The sequence below is a fragment of the Gymnoscopelus braueri genome, assembly GCF_963280865.1.
Source record: "Gymnoscopelus braueri genome assembly, chromosome: 13".
Classification (NCBI taxonomy): domain Eukaryota; kingdom Metazoa; phylum Chordata; class Actinopteri; order Myctophiformes; family Myctophidae; genus Gymnoscopelus; species Gymnoscopelus braueri.
In genome coordinates this window covers 53,009,070-53,027,593 of record NC_137615.1, presented here as the reverse complement: position 1 = coordinate 53,027,593, position 18,524 = coordinate 53,009,070, and the positions used below count along the sequence as shown (strand labels likewise).

The window sequence follows — 18,524 nt, the reverse complement described above, 5'->3', positions numbered from 1 at the left end:
GTAGACCCTGGGATTAACCCTTTTCTTTCTTTCTTTCTTTCTTTCTTTCTTTCTTTCTTTCTTTCTTTCTTTCGTTCTTTCGTAGAATAAAACATTTCTAAGCACATAAAATATATTGGTTTTAACAGTTGCTGTGGGTCTTCGTTGCAGTGTAACCCTGAGGGTTGTATGATGGCATTGACCATCCAGCTGGCTGTCATCTTGAGTGGAGAAACCATCTTGAACCTCATCCTGCAGGTCTCACAAACGTAAGTAAATACAAACACAATCACATTCTGCGTTGGCCAATTCATTACTTATCTACATTATGCTTTTTGTGTCATTAGCCAACAGCTGGAGAGAGAAACTGTAATCAGTGTCATAAAAATAAACGGTTATTGGCTTTATTAAGAACTCTTAATAACTCTATAACTCTATCTATGAATTACTATCACATTATATATATATATATATATATATATATATATATATGCACTGCACAAAGGAAGTTAATATGATATGAACATCATCGCTGCCACGCCACCCAATGTGTCTGTGTTGTGCACGCTCAGTCGTGTGCCTGTGTGTGTGTGTGTGTGCGTGCGTGCGTGTGTGCGTGCGTGCGTGCGTGCGTGCGTGCGTGCGTGTGAGAATGAATGAATGAATTAATCATTACATTTTTCGTGTCTGGCTGCCTCAACACAGCCCATCCCTTACGTGATTATTCAGACACATTATAAAGAACACAGTATTCCAATGCCAACATGCTGTGTGTGTGTGTGTGTGTGTGTGTGTGTGTGTGTGTGTGTGTGTGTGTGTGTGTGTGTGTGTGTGTGTGTGTGTGTGTGTGCGTGTCGAATATTAAAAATAAAGCATTGAAATTCGAATGGGATTATAGAGGAAGACTGACAGCACTCATGGACTAACAGTGTCCTGCAAGATTTGGCCCATGGGCCTTGACTTTGACATGACGATCTGAGCTTACACAATAGTCTGAATTTAACGTGCCAATATTTCAGTAAAATAACCTCTCATTCTACCAGTTCTGTCCATTCTCCTGTACTAGCCTATGCACTGTATGTATGTGGTGTGTCAGGTTCCTCAGTGGGAGGTGGAAGAACTGGAAACGTCGACCCCTTGTGAATGCAGATCAGGACGGACCTCTTCCACGTTGGGAACAAGACTACAAGCTGTTGAAAAACAAAGAACTTAGACAGTTCTATGAATACCTGGAAATGGGTAAGGTTATTGGTGTGTTTTGATTGATTGATGTAGTTTATTTAGAAAGACATGATAATAGTACATGACAGTACATAACAGTACATGGAAGTACAAATTCACAATACAAGGTCTACTAAACTGGAAACTCTCATTAAGCACTAAGCTTGTTTAAGATGAGAACCCCATGCACACAAATCATGATGTCATATAAGAGGCAGACAGATATACACACTACTATACAGAATGTCATACAATCAGCTTTCAGGTTACTGGTATGACGAGAGAAAAAAAATAATATATATATATATACAAAAGAGGAAAATGAAGGAGGGGGGGGGGGGGTAGGGGGGGGGTAGGTTAAGACTTAAACAGGGGCCATTTTCGAATTGCAGCCTGTCAGTGTATCTTTCAGTTTTGAAAGTGAGTAGGGTTTTACACTCCTTTACTCCTTTTGGTAGGGCATTCCACATTTTTGATGAATAACATGAGAACGAGTTCATACCCTTAGTTGAGCCAAATCTGGGTTGAACATGATTTGTGGAGCTGCCTCTGGTGTTATGATCATGGACTGCATTAACATTTTGGAAGTATTTTGACAAATACAGGGGGATCCCAATGTTGTGGTATATCTTGAAGACCAGGCCCATAGCAAGTTGCTGTACTCTGTCCTCAACCCTAAGCCATCCAATCCTAGCAAAATGAGCAGGGGTTAGATGGGTTCTGTGATTGAGGCCAAGAAGTAGCCTTACAAGTTTGTTTTGGGATGTTTGGAGCCTTGTTTTTAAGGCCTTGGAGGTGTTGTGATACCATGAAGTGCATGCATAATCATAATGACCTTGAATGAGGGCCCCTGCAAGAATCTTCAGAGTATTCTTACTGACTAGGCGATCAATCCTCCACAAATAGCGTGTTGTTTGGTTGACATTTTTGATCACTTTTTCGGCGTTTTTGTTACCAGAGAGGTTTGCCTCCAAGATGGAGCCCAGGTAGGTAATTTCATCCTTTCTTTTGATGACATCATCACCCACTTTGATCGTGAAACTCTCTGCCTTGCTAAGGTTAGGACTGGACCCAAATGAAAGTTTGTTGTCAGAGAGCCAGATGCAGATCTTGTTGAGTTCGGAGCTGAGAGTTTTCTCAACCTGCAGCCTGTCCCTGTCCGAGACTAGTAGGGCCGAGTCATCTGCGAACAGGAACAGCTTGCAGTCGCAGGCCGATGACATGTCGTTCACATATATCAGGAACAGTAAAGGTCCTAGTATACTTCCTTGTGGGACACCACAAGTCACAGGGAGGGGGGGGGGACTGGGTGCCGTTTACTTCCACCACTTGCTCCCTCCCTTCCAGGTAGGATCTCATCCAGTTCACTGACGTATCATCAAAACCTATTGCTTTGAGCTTATTGATCATAATTGGGTGATTGACGGTGTCAAAGGCCTTCTGGAGGTCCAGCATGACCATGCCGCAATATTTGCCCTTGTCGACATCTTGTTTGATAGAGTCGTTCAAATAGAGAAGGCATGTGTCAGTGGAGTGGTTTGTTCTGAAACCAGATTGGAATTTGTAGATTAGATTTTTTTCGGCAAGATACTTATCGACCTTCATAGACTATTTTTTCCATGACTTTCGAGATGGAGCTAAGAAGTAAGAATAGAAATAGGGCGGTAGTTGCCAGGGTCTAATTTGTTTCCTTTTTTGTACAGAGGGGTCACCCTTGCTTTTTTGAAATCGTTAGGGACCCGTCCCTGTATGATGGAGAGGTTTATTATGTGGGTAATGATTGGAGCAATGGAGGCGGCCGAGTCTTTTAGAAATTTGGCGGGGATATTGTCGAGGCCTGTGGCTTTGTGTTGATGAAGAGCACAACATTTTTTAAACACCTCTTCTGTTTTCACAGGGGAGAGTTTAAAATCATCTTTGCGTACACCCTGTTTTTCGTAAAATGAGTCAACATGCTCTTCACCATAGCACCCAGAGTGAGGGGGTAGTTTTTCAACCAAATCTGAGGTTATGGTCGTGAAGAATATGTTGAGGATTTTACTCACTTCATGTTTGGATGTGATGAGAGTGTCATTCACCTTGAGGCTTATGTTTGTAAACCTGGTTTTCAATGACAGTTGTGTGCGCGCGCGCACAACTGTCATTGAATAGAAAACAATTCTTATTCGCTTTTTTTTTTTTAACATACTGTCATCTTTTAAGAAAAGGTTGATGCACACCTCCAAGGTTAGTGACAGGTGCGTAGGACAACCAGGAAGGTCTAAATGTTCAGATCTATGATATAGATCTATGATATCAAATCAAAGAAAAGGGTCCTGCACACTGTGTGGAACTTTATTAAATCAACGTTTTGGTTGTTAGAAGATAGTAGGTCGTTTTTTTTTTTTTTGTCCTGATGAAGGTCTAACTACCGAATCCTTTATGCAAGTTCCAGACAGTGTGCGGGACCTTTTTAAGGGTTCGAGGCCTGGCTTTCACTATTATTCTTCCGCAGTTTTTGCAGTTCTGGCCTAACCGTGTGGTAACTTTTTACGAAACTCGGCAATATGGTAGAGGGCTATGCCAAACGGCCAAGGCCCAAAACTCACAACCATTGGCCAAAGGGTGGCGCTATAGCACTCAATTGAAAATGCCAACTTTGAACAGGTACAACTCATGCCCTGATTGACCTACAGCCATGAAACTTCAATACACACATGCGTCTCCTCACGCCTAACAACTTTCATACTTTGACTTTTGACCTCTGACCTTTAAATCTCCCACCATTTTGAATTATATGAAAAACAGTAAAAGTCTATTTCCTCCTGGGATCTTTGAGCAATCTGCACAACACTTTTTACACATGAGCTTTGGACCTATGCCAACAAACTGCGGAAGCGGATTTTCCATAAGTGAAAAAATTAAGCTTTTATGAGCCAATGAATATTGCAGTTTTATGAAAATTATTCGTTTGCCCCTAACACATACATGCGGACTCACATTTGTTTGAAACTTTGCAGTAATGTAGAGGGTCATTCGAAGTATCACTGAAACCAATCTTACTCCAATTGGTCAAAGGGGGGCGCTACAGCAATTTTTTGAAAATGGAAACTTTAAACAGGCAAAAGTCATGCCTCGTTTGGCCGACAGCCGTGAAACTGTGCCTTGACTCATGAGGAACACATCTATCACTTTGACCAGTAAGCTCTGCCCTTAGATTTTCCGCCATATTGAGCAGTTTGAAAAACATTTAAACCCAGGATTTCTGAGCAATTTGCGTGAAACTGTGTCATCTGTATGAACTCCTTTTTCACCAGTTCAGGTCTGTTGGTCCAATGGCTGATTGGTAAACCATATGCCTTGCAACCACAGGGTCGTCGGTTCGAGTGTCACCTCATGCAGACTTCATCTCAATTGCATTGCACACAACATGACTGAATACATGAATGTGCAATTGTTAAATTTAACATGAAATGCTTATTTGAGAGTTGTTATTTTCAATGTATGACCTAAACCTAAATATCAACAGACACAGGGAGGCCATATCTCAATGAGAAGAGGCAGTCTGTGAATTCATAGGTCGCTGGTTCGATCCCTGTCCTCAACAACGTGTTGAGGTGATCATCATTTGGAATTCTTAGTTTTACAAATAGTGTTTCTTGAGGTTAGGTCGTTGTTTTACTGAGGTTAAGGTTAGTGAGGGTGGGTGTAGAAAATAGCCATCTAGTCAGCAACCTTCCCCCTATTCCCATGGATTGGATCCACCCCTCTCACCTGCTCTCACTCATCACCAATCACACCTGTCACAACTCATTAGTGGCCTGGTGGCTTTTTCTTTGAAAGAATTGTAGTTTTTCAAATATTTAACTTTAAGCGCCCAATGCCACGTTATTGGCCTTGGCCATTTAGGGTCGGGTAGCAACATTAACAAACAAATGAGTCTATACCTGTAACAATACTCTATACACCAGGGAACCAGATTACTCATATGCTGTGTTGCTTTTACCAGGATTCGATCCCATGACCTTGCGGTTCAGAGTTAATAGCTCTTCCAACTGAGCTACCCAGACACAAGAAACTATATACATTGACATTTGATGAACTTGCAATTTTTACACTACAGATTTTTTTTACATCACACTCCTATTTCATCAAAAAATTCTAAGCTGTGTGATATATACATTTTGAGTTAAGACCTTTAATATCAACCCATGTCCCTCTGCACTCTAGCAATCAGTGCACCTAGTGATACCTAGCCTGTCAGTGATTGGCTCCTCAATGGTGCTGAAAAGTAACTATGTACATTTACTCAAGTACCAATACAAGTGCTTACAATGCACAGTACCATTTTGAAGTATTTTTTACTTTACTTTCCATTTTTGTTACTTCTACTCTACTACAATTACAGCATATGACAGCTTTAGTTACTTGTTACTTTGCAGATTTAATTATTAATACAACACCTACAGTAACCACATACAGCCGATCTACAATGTGACGCATTATGAGCTTGTTAGGCTGCACTAGCCTTCCTGCTTTCGTGTATAGAGGGGCGGGTTTAAAATCAGCGAGGAGAGAATGCGCCTGATCCCATTGGTTCACCAATCTGTCCGTCAGCCCCTGCCCTGTCAACACAACATTACGAGCGACGCCCACTGCACTCTGGTTGGTTGGGGAAATGAAACACTTCCTACACCGGCTACACCGACGCGCATGTCCAGGCTTTTATTTTTTAGCAAAACTAAACAATAAAAGCATGGAGATCGAGGCTATGAGCTTGTAGATATATAATAAGCAATCCATGCTGTATGATAATTTACCACACATGCAATCCAATTCTGTCTATCCAATGGCTCAGTCAGTACACTATCTACCTGCAAATCTGTAGGTCCCTGGTTAAAACCCCAATTTAACCAGTCCAAATGTAATTTACTGAACAAAAATCATGACTTAATTGTTGACTCTCTCTCTCTCTCTCTCTCTCTCATCTCTCTCCTCTCTCTCTCTCTCTCTCTCTCTCTCTCTCTCACTCTCTCTCTCTCTCTCTCTCTCTCTCATCTCTCTCTCTCTCTCTCTCTCTCTGCCTGCCTCTGCCTTATCCCTCGAACCCGCTTATTGCTGCTTGCAGCTATATTTATTTGATTTGATATCATAGATCCCTTTCTGATCATACTCATCAAAATTAAGTGGGTTATCATTCATTCACAGTGTCATGCTATGAATAGTTTGCTAGCTATTGGGAAGCAAAATGTTGTCATCGAGTAGAGGGGTACTTGGAATTTAGAAAATCAAGGAAATGGGGTACACTGAAGCAAAAAAAAAAACACTGTCAGCTAGAACTCATATTATGTCACATCTCATCTCCTAGTGATCCAGTTTGGCTTTGTGACTATGTTTGTGGCCTCATTCCCCTTGGCTCCGTTCCTGGCTTTTCTCAACACCTGCTTGAGATACGGATTGATGCCTGGAAGACAACCTCCCAGTTCCGACGCATGGTACCAAGAGATGGCTCAGGACATTGGAGTCTTGGCTGCCCATCCTGCAGGCTATCTCCATATTGGCTGTGACAACAAATGTGAGTGTTGACAATAACTTCGACTCTCATACCAATGGATGGATTGCCCATGGCGCCAGTTCCCAGGGGCCCTTAATTACCAATTTACCTATTTTTGGGCGGTGAAACCGCCCCTATAAGTGAGGTTTGGATATTTGTACAATTTTGTACAATTTTATTTGTACAATTTGTACAATGCACCGTGATTGGCCAATCACAGTCTATTCAGGACTAGTGATTGGCCAGTGTCACATGACACATGTGCATAGCCCATTAAGAACCATAACTTGAAAAAAAACCATAAATTGTTTTTTTCAAGTTATGGTTTCTTCCATCATAAAGAGTGTTTCAATAAATGTATTTATTTTTTGTACATGATTGGTTGACTCCATTCAGTATTGTGATTAGCTAGCAAGACACCGCCCACTTCACACAGGGTAGTGATTTTTAGTATAACATATACTAAAATCTGTATACTGTATGATAACGCTCAAATACGTGGGTCCCCCAGCCTATGTAAAACAAGGCTCTCCTATACAGTATGTCCGTAACAGGATTCCCGACCGTCCTGGAAGGAACATTTTGATTATGTTGCTTAAACTATACACACATGTTGATTATAGTTATACTAATTGTTTCAGGCAGCACACACTGTAATGTTGCCTCAAACTATGTGAACAAATGTGGTTCCAATGTGGATGTGGGCCTATGTCATCTATGACATATCCACTTAAACCCCAGCATCTTTATTGTGGGGAAGGCTTTCGCAGAAAATAGCAGATGGACAAGCTTACAACGTGTCGCATTGTAATCTTGTCGATCCGCTATTTTCAGCGAAAGCCTTCCCCACAATAACAGAAAACAGAAAATACACTAGTATCCCCGAGGGACTCCAGTCAGCTATATAAGGTTTAAGCGGAGGTCTATGATGTATGACTCTCCATATATGGGGAAAGTTTCAGTGGGCAGGCAGGCAAGCAAGCAAGCAAGCAAGCAGCAGTCAGGCAGGCAGGCTGGCAGACAGGCAGGCAGGCAGGCAGACAGACAGGCAGGCGCGCGCACACACACACACACACACACACACACACACACACACACACACACACACACACACACACACACACACACACACACACACACACACACACACACACACACACACACACACACACACACACACACACACACACCCTTAATTATATCAAACATAATGCACCACTTAAAAAATCAATCATTTATAAACCTGTCAATTCTGTATCCAAGGGATGTGTAGTTTATATTAAACAATTATTATTCATTATAATCATAGGCAGTTTTGCATCCTGTTTCATTGCTTGAAATATTACAGAATATTTGCTATAAAATACATGAATGTGTTATTATTATTATACATTTTAATCCTTAATTATGTGTAATATTATATTAGCTATTCTATACAATCCATCAGTTATAATGTAACTACAGCACAATGCAACATTGTAATAGGGCAACTTAATGTTAAGTGTCATACACCAATCTTAATATCCTCTTAGTTATAATATTCTGTTGCTGACAGCAATGAAACCATGAAAATAATAACTTGCTTTTCTTCTGGCCACTCTTTTTTGGGGGGTCTGGCCTTTTTATTAGACATATACAAAGAAGTAAGTAGCTCTCTAGTATGGAAGTGATTCAAGTTCAACTACCATGCACACATTTAAAGTATCTTTTACTGTTATCTTACATGGTTTTATGACTTTAAAACGGTAACTAAAAGGAACACATTATTGGTGTCCAGTAATAGTAGTTCATGGACTCACAGTACCGCCGCTGAGCACACGCACACCATGCACTGTGCATAGGGCACCACGGTGCCGAGGGGGCACCAGAATGAGCCAAGCCAATCATCTTAATAACTAAATGATGAATTATTATTATTTAAATGTAAGATTTAAAACACAATTACTAAAAGACCAAAATACTTGACTGGTTGTTTAAATGACTCAAAACCTGTGGTGGTATCCAAGCAGGAAGTAAACCGAGATGCCCCTTGGCAGTATAGGGAGAGGGAGAAGACTTTTTGCATTTGTTTGCCTTATAATACCTTAAAATGCCATACCTTTTTAAAATTATAATATGCAGTGTTTATACAACAATTAAATAACTATATAATGCTTGCGATTCATATATACCGGTACTTAAAAGTTGTAAACTAGTTAAAACGTGGGATAACACTGGCAGGGACGGTGACAAGTAGACAGTCGCCACAAATCACAATATGAAAATAGAAAGGATTGCCAAGTATATTTCACCAGCTATAATAATATATAACTAGAAAATGTGCTCCTCGGAGCACAAGTCTCCGCCAGCAGACCTTCTGCGCCTTGCGTCTTCATCAGGTTTCAGATGCTCATTTGCTGCTTCTTTAGTTTGCATAATGGGAGTTAGTTACATTGTGTGATCTCAGCCTCCTATTTATATATTTATATTACATATTGTGATGTCACGTAAAACTGACCAATGTTAGGTGTTCTCAGAGGAACACACACACGCACGGACGGACGGGTGATTTGTACTGCAAGGTACTGTTGGTAGAATGTGCGTGGTTTTTGGTGTTCTGCAGGGGCGACTGAATATGTAGTGTTTGCATCTAAAGAATGTTCTTCTTGAAGCAATGTGTCATATGGGAGTGGTCGTAATTGACTGGTTTGTTCAAATACTTGTCTGTCTTCTTCATCTTCATTGTTGTCTTGAACAGTTTCAGCAGTTGATTGGTGTGTTTGATCTATGTCAGTTTTCTCTAGTGCTACATAATGTATTTGATCAAGGTGGCCAATTGTTACAGTATTAAGACTTCGGCCTTGTTGTTGTGGGATCAATTCACTCTATAGTCCTCTTCTGTGTTACTGTTGTAGATGAGTATGCTTTCTTAGCTTTGGCCTTCTGCGCCTTTGCTTGACCAATGTTAGGTGTTCTCAAAGGGACACACACACGCACGGACGGGTGATTTGGACTGGAAGGTACTGTTCCAATCAAGACTGATTGATCCTGTCTTACCTCACTTCAAAAAGTGAAAGCTTTTTGAAGTGACAACACCTATTTATAGGATTCTATTTCGTCATGCGTCCCTCTAGCCAATCAAAGGCATTGGTGTCAACATATTGACACGTGTCACGTGGAGCTTGACCAATGCTAGCTTGGCTAACAATGTTTGCTCACACACGGCGGGACGAAGCGAAAACATATTCTCCACCTACGGCGGAGACAACTACGGCGGAGACAATAATATGTGTAATAATAATAATAATAATAATAATGATAATACTACTACTACTACTACTACTACTACTACTAATAATAATAATAATAATAATAATAATAATAATAATATGTGTAAGGGTAATAATAATAATAATAATAATAATAATAATAATAATAATAATAATAATAATAATAATAATAATAAATGTAATAATAATAATAAATATAGCTGCAAAGCAAGCGATAAGCGGGGCCAGGGAATGCAGAAAGAAAACAGAAAGAAGCAATGATAAGTAATATGCACAATAAGCCATAGAAACATAGAAGAATGAACTTGAGAGAATGAAGACCATGCAATTAACAAATGAGCATTTTAAACCCTCACTAACCCTAACCTCAGTAAAACAACGCCTAAGCCTATCCTCAAGAAACACTATGTGTAAACACAAGAATGTCAAATCATGATCACCTCAATAGATTGTCGCGGACAGGGGTCGGACCAGCGATCTACGGACTCTGAGGTTGCCTCTCTTCTCATTGAGCTAGATATATGGCCTCCCTGGTAGTGTCTGTTGATAATTATAAGTATTTCCGTCCATTATGAACCAAGCCTCTGTGTCCCGAACAACTCTAGATCACTGGTTCACAAACCATTTACCAATAAAGGCATTTTTGTGTCTCCTCGGAACGAAAACTAGTGAAAGTAGCCGATCTACAAAGCTCACAAAACGTTGCTATCTGAAAAGTTGTGAGATTGTAGATCGGAGAGAGAGAGAGAGAGACATGGAAACGGAATAGATTGAAGAGATAAGGATAATTCCTTTAACAGGTCCGTTCATGAAAGTCCTTGCGGTCTTGTTTCCAATGAGGGCCTGTGAGCAATTAGGGGTTAAGAGTCTTGCTCAGGGACAAATTTCATTTGCTGGCCTGGCCTGGAATCGTACCTGAGGCAACTAGGGCCTCTGGCTCCCTAGGGCTGGCTCACTAACCACTCAGCTATGGCCACCCCTCAAGAGAGAGAGAGAGAAAAGAGAGAGAGAGAGAGACATGGAAACAGAATAGATTGAAGAGAGAGAGAGAGAGAGAGAGAGAGAGAGAGACAGACAGACATGGAAACAGAATAGATTGAAGAGAGAGAGAGACATGGAAACATAATAGATTGAAGAGAGAGAGAGAGAGAGAGATGGAAGCAGAATGGATTGATTGGACATCTCAACCTATTGCCATTAACAGGAATCGAACCCTTAACCTTCGGTTTGACAGGCTGCAACACTACCTATAGTGCTATAGCTTTGTCCAGGCTAAGGTTGTCTGTTGAAGATAAAAGTGAACCAGTGAAAGCAGCCGATCTACAAGCTCAGAAACACGTTGCTATCTGAAAAGTTTTGAGATTGTATATCGGCTATTTTCAGAATGAAGTATGTCATACATTGCAAAAACATACCTTCTCAGATAAGCATTTCATGTTATCTTTATCAATTGCATATGTATTCATTAATACAGTCTTGTTGTTTGCAATGCACTTTAAATGAAGTCTCCACCAAGTGAGGATTGAACCGGCAACCTTGATGTTGTGAAACATTCACTTAAGCGGGAAGCCATTGGACCAACAGACCTGATCCAGTGAAAACGGAGGTCAAACCAGATGATACCATTTTACGCAATAACAGAAAAATCCTGGGTTTAAGTGTTTTTCAAACTGCTCAAAATTGCAGACAATGTAAGGGCGGAGAGAGAGACATGGAAACGGAATAGATTGAAGAGAGAGAGACATGGAAACATAATAGATTGAAGAGAGAGAAAGATGGAAGCAGAATGGATTGATTGGACGTCTCAACCTATTGCCATTAACAGGAATCGAACCCTCAACCTTCGGAATGACAGGCTGCAACACTACCTATAGTGCTATAGCTTTATCTAGGCTGAGGTTGTCTGTTGGAGATAACATTGAACCAGTGAAAGCAGCCGATCTACAAGCTCAGAAACACGTTGCTATCTGAAAAGTTTTGAGATTGTAGATCGGCTATTTTCAGAATGAAGTATGTCATACATTGAAAAGACATACTCTCAAATAAGCATTTCAGGTTATCTTTAACAATTGCACTTGCATTAATTGACACAATCATGTTGTGTGCAATGCAACTTAAATGAAGTCTGCATCAAGTGAGGCTTGAACTGGCAACCTTGAGGTTCTAAGGCACACACTTAAGCGAAAAGCCATTGAACCTGACCTGGTGAATGAGAGAGAGAGAGAGAGAGAGAGAGAGAGAGAGAGAGAGAGAGAGAGAGAGAGAGAGAGAGAGAGAGAGAGAGAGAGAGAGAGAGAGAGAGAGAGAGAGAGAGAGAGAGAGAGAGAGAGAGAGAGAGAGAGAGAGAGAGAGAGAGAGAGAGAGAGAGAGAGAGAGAGAAGAGAAGAGAAGAGAAGAGAAGAGAAGAGAAGAGAAGAGAAGAGAAGAGAAGAGAAGAGAAGAGAAGAGAGAGGAGTGAGTGAGGGCAGGTGTGATTATGGATTGAGAGGGAATGACAGCAGGTGAGGTGGGTAGATCCAATCCATGGGAATAGGCCAGGTGGACTGTTGCTGTTGCTCACTTTCTACAAGAACATAATTATGTCTGAAAATTGACAAACAAATATTGTTAAGCATTTCATGTTATTTTTAACAATTGCACATGTATTCACTGATACAGTCATGTTATGTGCAATGCAACTTTAATGAAGCCTGCATCAAGTGAGGCTTGAACTGGCAACCTTGGTGTTGTGAGGCATTCGTTTAAGGGAGAAGGCATTGGACCAACAGACAGAAACTGTGAAAAAAGAGATCACACAGATGATACAGTTTCACGCAAATAGCAGGAAAATCCTGGGTTTAAGTGTTTTTCAAACTGCTCCAAATTGCGGACAATCTAAGGGCGGAGCTTACTGGTCAACGTGATAGATGTGTTCCTCATGAGTCAAGGCACATGTGTAAGCAGGTTTAATGGCTGTCGGCCAAACGAGGCATGACTTTTGCCTGTTTAAAGTTTGCATTTTCAAAAAATTGGCCAATTGGAGTAAGATTGGTTTCAGTGATATTTGGAATGACCCTCAACATTACTGCAAAGTTTCAAAGAAATGTGAGTCTGCATGTATGTGTTAGGGGCAGATGAATAATTGTCATAAAACTGCAATATTCATTGGCTCATTAAAGCTTCATTTTTTCACTTATGGAAAATCTTTTGCACATGTTTGTCGGCATAGGTCCAAAGTTCATGTGTAAAACGTTTCGTGCAGATTACTCAAAAATCCCAGGAGGAGATAGGTTTTAACTGTTTTTCATATAATTCAAAATGGTGGGAGATCTAAAGGTCAGAGGTCAAAAGTCAGAGTGTGAAAGTTGTTGATCATGAGTAGACGCATATGTATATTGAAGTTTCATGGCTGTAGGTCAAACAGGGCATGAGTTGTACCTGTTCAAAGTTGGCATTTTGCTATAGCGCCACCTTTTGACGAAAGATTGTGAGAATTATTTCTTGATAGTTTTTCATGACCATCTACCATATGGCCAAGTTTCGTAAAAAGCGTATGCACGGTTGAGTCAGAACTGCGAAAAGTGGCAGAAGAAAAAAGAGGGGAACATTAAGACAGGTCCAGAGCTGAGCTCTGGCCCCGTAATAATAATAATAATAATAGTAATAATAATGATAATAATTTACAAAAACTTGGGACGGATTACATTCACTTTGGGACGGTTACATGTTTTAGTCCGGAGCCCTGCTTTAGTGCCCACATTTAAAGGTTTCATGACGTTCAGTTTTACCACACATTAAAAGTCTTTGTCATGGTCCTTCAAAACGTGTATAGAAAGTTTTAACAAAAAATTCCACTCCATTGATCGATGGCAGGTGTTTTTCTCTCACATTTCTAAAGCCTTTTCAACTGCAATGAAAAAAGAAATCTTTGCCTGCGGGTGTCGCTAGTGAGGGATTTTGCCTGTCAATCATCGCCTCTGCTCCGCCCTCCCCAAAGGAAAGGATAGGGGAGGGGAGGGGCAAGGAGGAGAGTGGGCGGGATTATGTGACCTCACTGTCGAAGGGCCAAGCTCAGATTACTTTTCAGCCTAATTATTCAGAAAACCCCAGACCACAGAAAATCCACTGAATGTTCAAAGTTCAGATTTTTTGGGTGTAATTGAGGTCATAAAACCCCCCAAAAAACATAAAAAATAAAAAAAAGTGAAAATGAATGTCATAGAACCTTTAAAGTTCTGGTTTTTGTCTCCCTCTCACTCAGGTGATGATCATGGCCTTCACATCAGACATGATCCCTCGTCTGGTGTACTTCTGGGATCTCTCTGTCTACCAGTATGGACACAACAGTACCTACACCATGAAAGGATACATCAATAACACCCTGTCTGTGTTCAACATCTCAGACTTCACCAATCAGAGCAAACCAGAACACATACCAGACTGGTTTGCCAACGGCACCACCTGCAGGTACGGAACACAATTCTGTCTCATTCAAGCTCTGTGTATGGAGAGCTGGTCATTGGTCCTGACTGACACTCAGGCAGGACTGAACATATTTCAGTCTTATTATCACGGTTGATAGTCTGTACATATCCATTCATACTTCATACTTATTTTCATTCACGGATGATAGAGTTCAAAGTGTTTTGTTTTGTGTGTGCTCTGGAAGCCACCGTTTCCTTCAGCTGGTTTTCCTGGACTCTGTTGTCATGTAGCAAACAATGTTGTCCCCCGTCAGGTACAGAGACTTCCGTTATCCACCAGGACACCCCAAACAGTATGAGCACAGTAACTACTACTGGCATGTCCTCGCTGCCAGACTGGCCTTTATTGTTGCTGTAGTGGTGAGAAAAGAGTCCATATCTATCTATCTATCTATCTATCTATCTATCTATCTATCTATCTATCTATCTATCTATCTATCTATCTATCTGTCTGTCTGTCTGTCTGTCTGTCTGTCTGTCTGTCTGTCTGTCTGTCTGTCTGTCTGTCTGTCTGTCTGTCTGTCTGTCTGTCTGTCTGTCTGTCTGTCTGTCTGTCTGTCTGTCTGTCCGTCCACCCACCTACCTACCCCTGTCCCCAGCTGCACACCTATAGATCTATTTTCGGTCTGTCTGTCTGTCTGTCTGTCTGTCTGTCTGTCTGTCTAATCTATTCCACCCTGTCCCTTACAGCACATCATCTACCTGGTAAAAGTTGTCCTGATCAAAGTGATCCCAGACGTGCCTAAGGACATCAAGACAAGGATCAAACGAGAGCAATACCTGACGCAGAACATCCTTTATCAGGCCATCGGGCAGAGAGCGGTAGAGGAACCAACACTGTCTGATGCAGTTAGTGTAATTAATATAAGTTACTCAGTGTGTTCCACTTGCTAACGTCCAATAATGGTGTAAAAGGAACCAAAATAAGCTTTGGAGCATGATCCAGTGTGCAGACCTTATTCTTCTTTATGGATTCTGACCTCTGGCCCAGCACCTGGTTTTTAGTGAGTGGATGTGCATGCTTTATTGTTCTTTCCCAGTGAGTGAACCTTGTAGTTTTTACCGTGTGGAGAAGAAAGCCACCTACAAAGAGGTCTGTGAGTCTGTCTGTAAGTGTGTCCATAGCTAATTTTGCAAATCGCCGGGAACGATAAGCACCACATTTCTTGTGCACACTGCCAAAGAAGTACCTAAAGGTTTTTTTTACATAAACGTTTTAATGGAAGTCAATTGGGCTGAAATCTTGTCCAAATATGGACTCATGCGTCACATGAAGTCTGGGATCCACATATTTGCCTCACTTTTTTTAGGCACCGTCCTGTTTTTAAATGGGGTCACAGCCTCACAGGTTAGCAGGACACCATGTGATGAATCCGTTTTTTTATGTTACTTCAGCAGCAAGTTTGCAATGATTAGACATTTTCTAAAATTTCAGATTAAGAACCAGGGACGAGTCTAACATTGTTAAAATGGAGTTTGAAATAACGATGGGTTTATAGGAACACAATATAGGATGTCAAAATGACCCCAGAAGTGTTTTTTTTTAAGTTAGCAGTACAATATTATTCCCTTTGTTCGTCTGCCATGTCAAGGCCAAGGACAAATTAGCCACAAAACTACTTTAAAATGGCAACGTTTTGTATCACACTGTCCTTCTGTCGTGTAAATGATGTGGTGATGATTGCTTAGCACAGTGTAGGCAGCTCAACTGAGATAAAGGCAATATAGTCTGGGATGGTATTCACCAGACATTAGTGTCAGAAAAAGAAAGAATCGATCACTGTATTTAATGTATGTATCCTTCTATCCATCCATCAATCTATCCTTTCTTCAGCTTAATTCATACTCAATATACTCAACGCAATATTATGACGTCACTTGCAGATGAGAACAGAACTACAAGCTTACAAAAAGTTGCACATTTTTATCATCTTTATCATTTTTATCTCATCCAGCTTGTGGATCTGCTGCTTTTGTGTGACGCTGTAGTATGATCAAGATGGGCATTAAAATACAAAAAAACACAAAACGTTAGAACATGGAGATACAAGGTTTCTGCCCAACAACAGCGATATACAGCAACAACTAAAATGACACAGAAGTGTTCCCAGCTTGAAAGGTATAGCAACATTTAGATGTAACAGGTCTAAATGGATAAAAGAAGCTTACCTGTTGTCTTTCTCTGAAGGTGTCAGAGAGGGAGAGACCCAGTCAGGAGAGTAGGCACATCTCCTCTCTGAGGAAGCTTGGCACCTCCCTACTGCAGATCACCGCTGAAGTGAATCAGCGGGATGGAGGTATATTTTATTGTATTATTCATCAAATCAATCATGATTGGTATTAAAAGTACTAACAGTATAGCAGCAAATGTGGATCACTGGCTTCTTTCAAAACAGGCCTGAAAAAACATTTAAACCACAAGGGCACCTCCATAAAGGAGGTGTCATTCACTGGCGACATTTTCCTTTTTCTCCTTTGTACATATAATGTTTTGTATGTGTTGATGATATGTATTATTGTGTTATTTTTTTTATACTATGTTGATGAATTGAATACATACAATACAATTGAAACAAGTCCCCAGGACTTTTTTTGTGTTATCCTTTTAGCCTTAATGTCTGACGGTACCTCGTGCTGTATACATTTCTGACTAATAAAGTATTCAATCAATCAATCAAAGAGCAGGGATTGGAAAAAACTGTTAATTAAATAAACACTGAGGATGTGTAGATATAAGAAAATAAAATAAAAGAAAAACTAAAACAAAGGTATCAAAGGTATTCTTGAAATGAAAAAGGTCAAGAATCACTGACGTAAGGTACTGAACATGTTGCTTTATTGCCTTTTATCCACACAGAGAGGGAGGCGACCGAGGAGCACCTTGAGGGAGAAGGAGGAGGTGTAGAGGAGCAGACAGGAGAACCTCCAAGAGAAAGAGGGGGAGAGAGGAGAGCTGGAGGAGCTGAGAGTGAGAGGCAAAGCTCTGCTGGAGCAGAGGAGGACAGAGTTGCTGGAGGAACTTGAGGAGGTCCGCCGAGGGAAGGAGAAGGCAGAAAGGGAACAGAGAGAAGCGGTGGAGGGCTACTATACCGTATTGTTGTTTTATTTGTTTATTCATGCTTGCATGCCAGACAGTGTTGGAAGAAGTATGCTATTTTTTTTACATCAAGGTAGAAATACTCTGTACAAGTAAAACGTCTGGTATTCAATATTTACTTGAGTAAAAGTACAAAAGTGTTGGGATCAAAATATACTTACCCAAAGTAAAAGTAGGCTGCTCATTATGCAGAATGCCCCCATTTCACAAGTTTTGTATTTTTATAGAAATCTTTTGAAAAAAGCAGATCTACAAGCTCACAACGTGTTGCATCGTGAGCTTCTAGATGTATTAATGAAGTGTATGTTTTGTAATAATAGAAGTACAATATTTGGATCTGAGATGTAGTGGAGTAGAAGTAAAAATATTGAAAATTGGAAACTGAAAATTGGAAAGTAAAAATAATCAGAATTGTACTTTACACCAATAGTTGCTTTACACCACAGAGCCAATATGCTTTCCAAAGAAAACTAATGTGCTAGTTTTGGTGTCCTTCTTTCATGGGGAGATCAGTATTCAAAAACTCTCCAAAATGTGCTCTTCCAAATGTACCCTACTTGTTCTGAAATTCAATTTCTCTTAAATTGTGCTTTTTTGCTATTATTTTAGTGTTGTTTTATGCCTTTGCTTTAATTTTTTTTGCTTTATTGTTACATTATCTTTACTTTTTCTGTAATTGTATTCTTGCTCTGTAAAGCACTTTGAGCTGCATTTCATGTCATGAAAGGTGCAATACAAATAAAGTTTATTATTATTATTATTATTACTACTGTATTAATACATTTACACTAGGTTCTCTAAAGGGTGGTGCCCTGCTAAAACTGTCTGTTGGAGACCGGATGGTTTGCATAGGCCCGACGGTACCTGCCTGCGTCCTGCACACAAAGTGCCCAACCCTCATGGGTTTAGAAGACACCATTGTTGAAGGCATTGAGACAAAATAAATGTATTCGATTTTTGTT

The 18,524-nt window shown here is 40.4% G+C and overlaps 1 pseudogene across 1 annotated transcript in view; it reads left to right on the top strand.

The window, feature by feature from the left end:
* LOC308097986 (anoctamin-6-like) overlaps window positions 1-18,322 on the top strand; it is a 40,496-nt pseudogene extending 22,174 nt beyond the window's left edge. Inside the window, exons 13-20 of the transcript XR_013934983.1 lie at window positions 151-248; window positions 1,076-1,218; window positions 6,548-6,754; window positions 14,243-14,448; window positions 14,720-14,825; window positions 15,156-15,320; window positions 16,654-16,762; window positions 17,323-18,322. The product of XR_013934983.1 is annotated as an anoctamin-6-like (transcript). The remainder of the gene's footprint in view (window positions 1-150; window positions 249-1,075; window positions 1,219-6,547; window positions 6,755-14,242; window positions 14,449-14,719; window positions 14,826-15,155; window positions 15,321-16,653; window positions 16,763-17,322) is intronic.
* The last annotated feature ends 202 nt before the right edge of the window (window positions 18,323-18,524 follow it).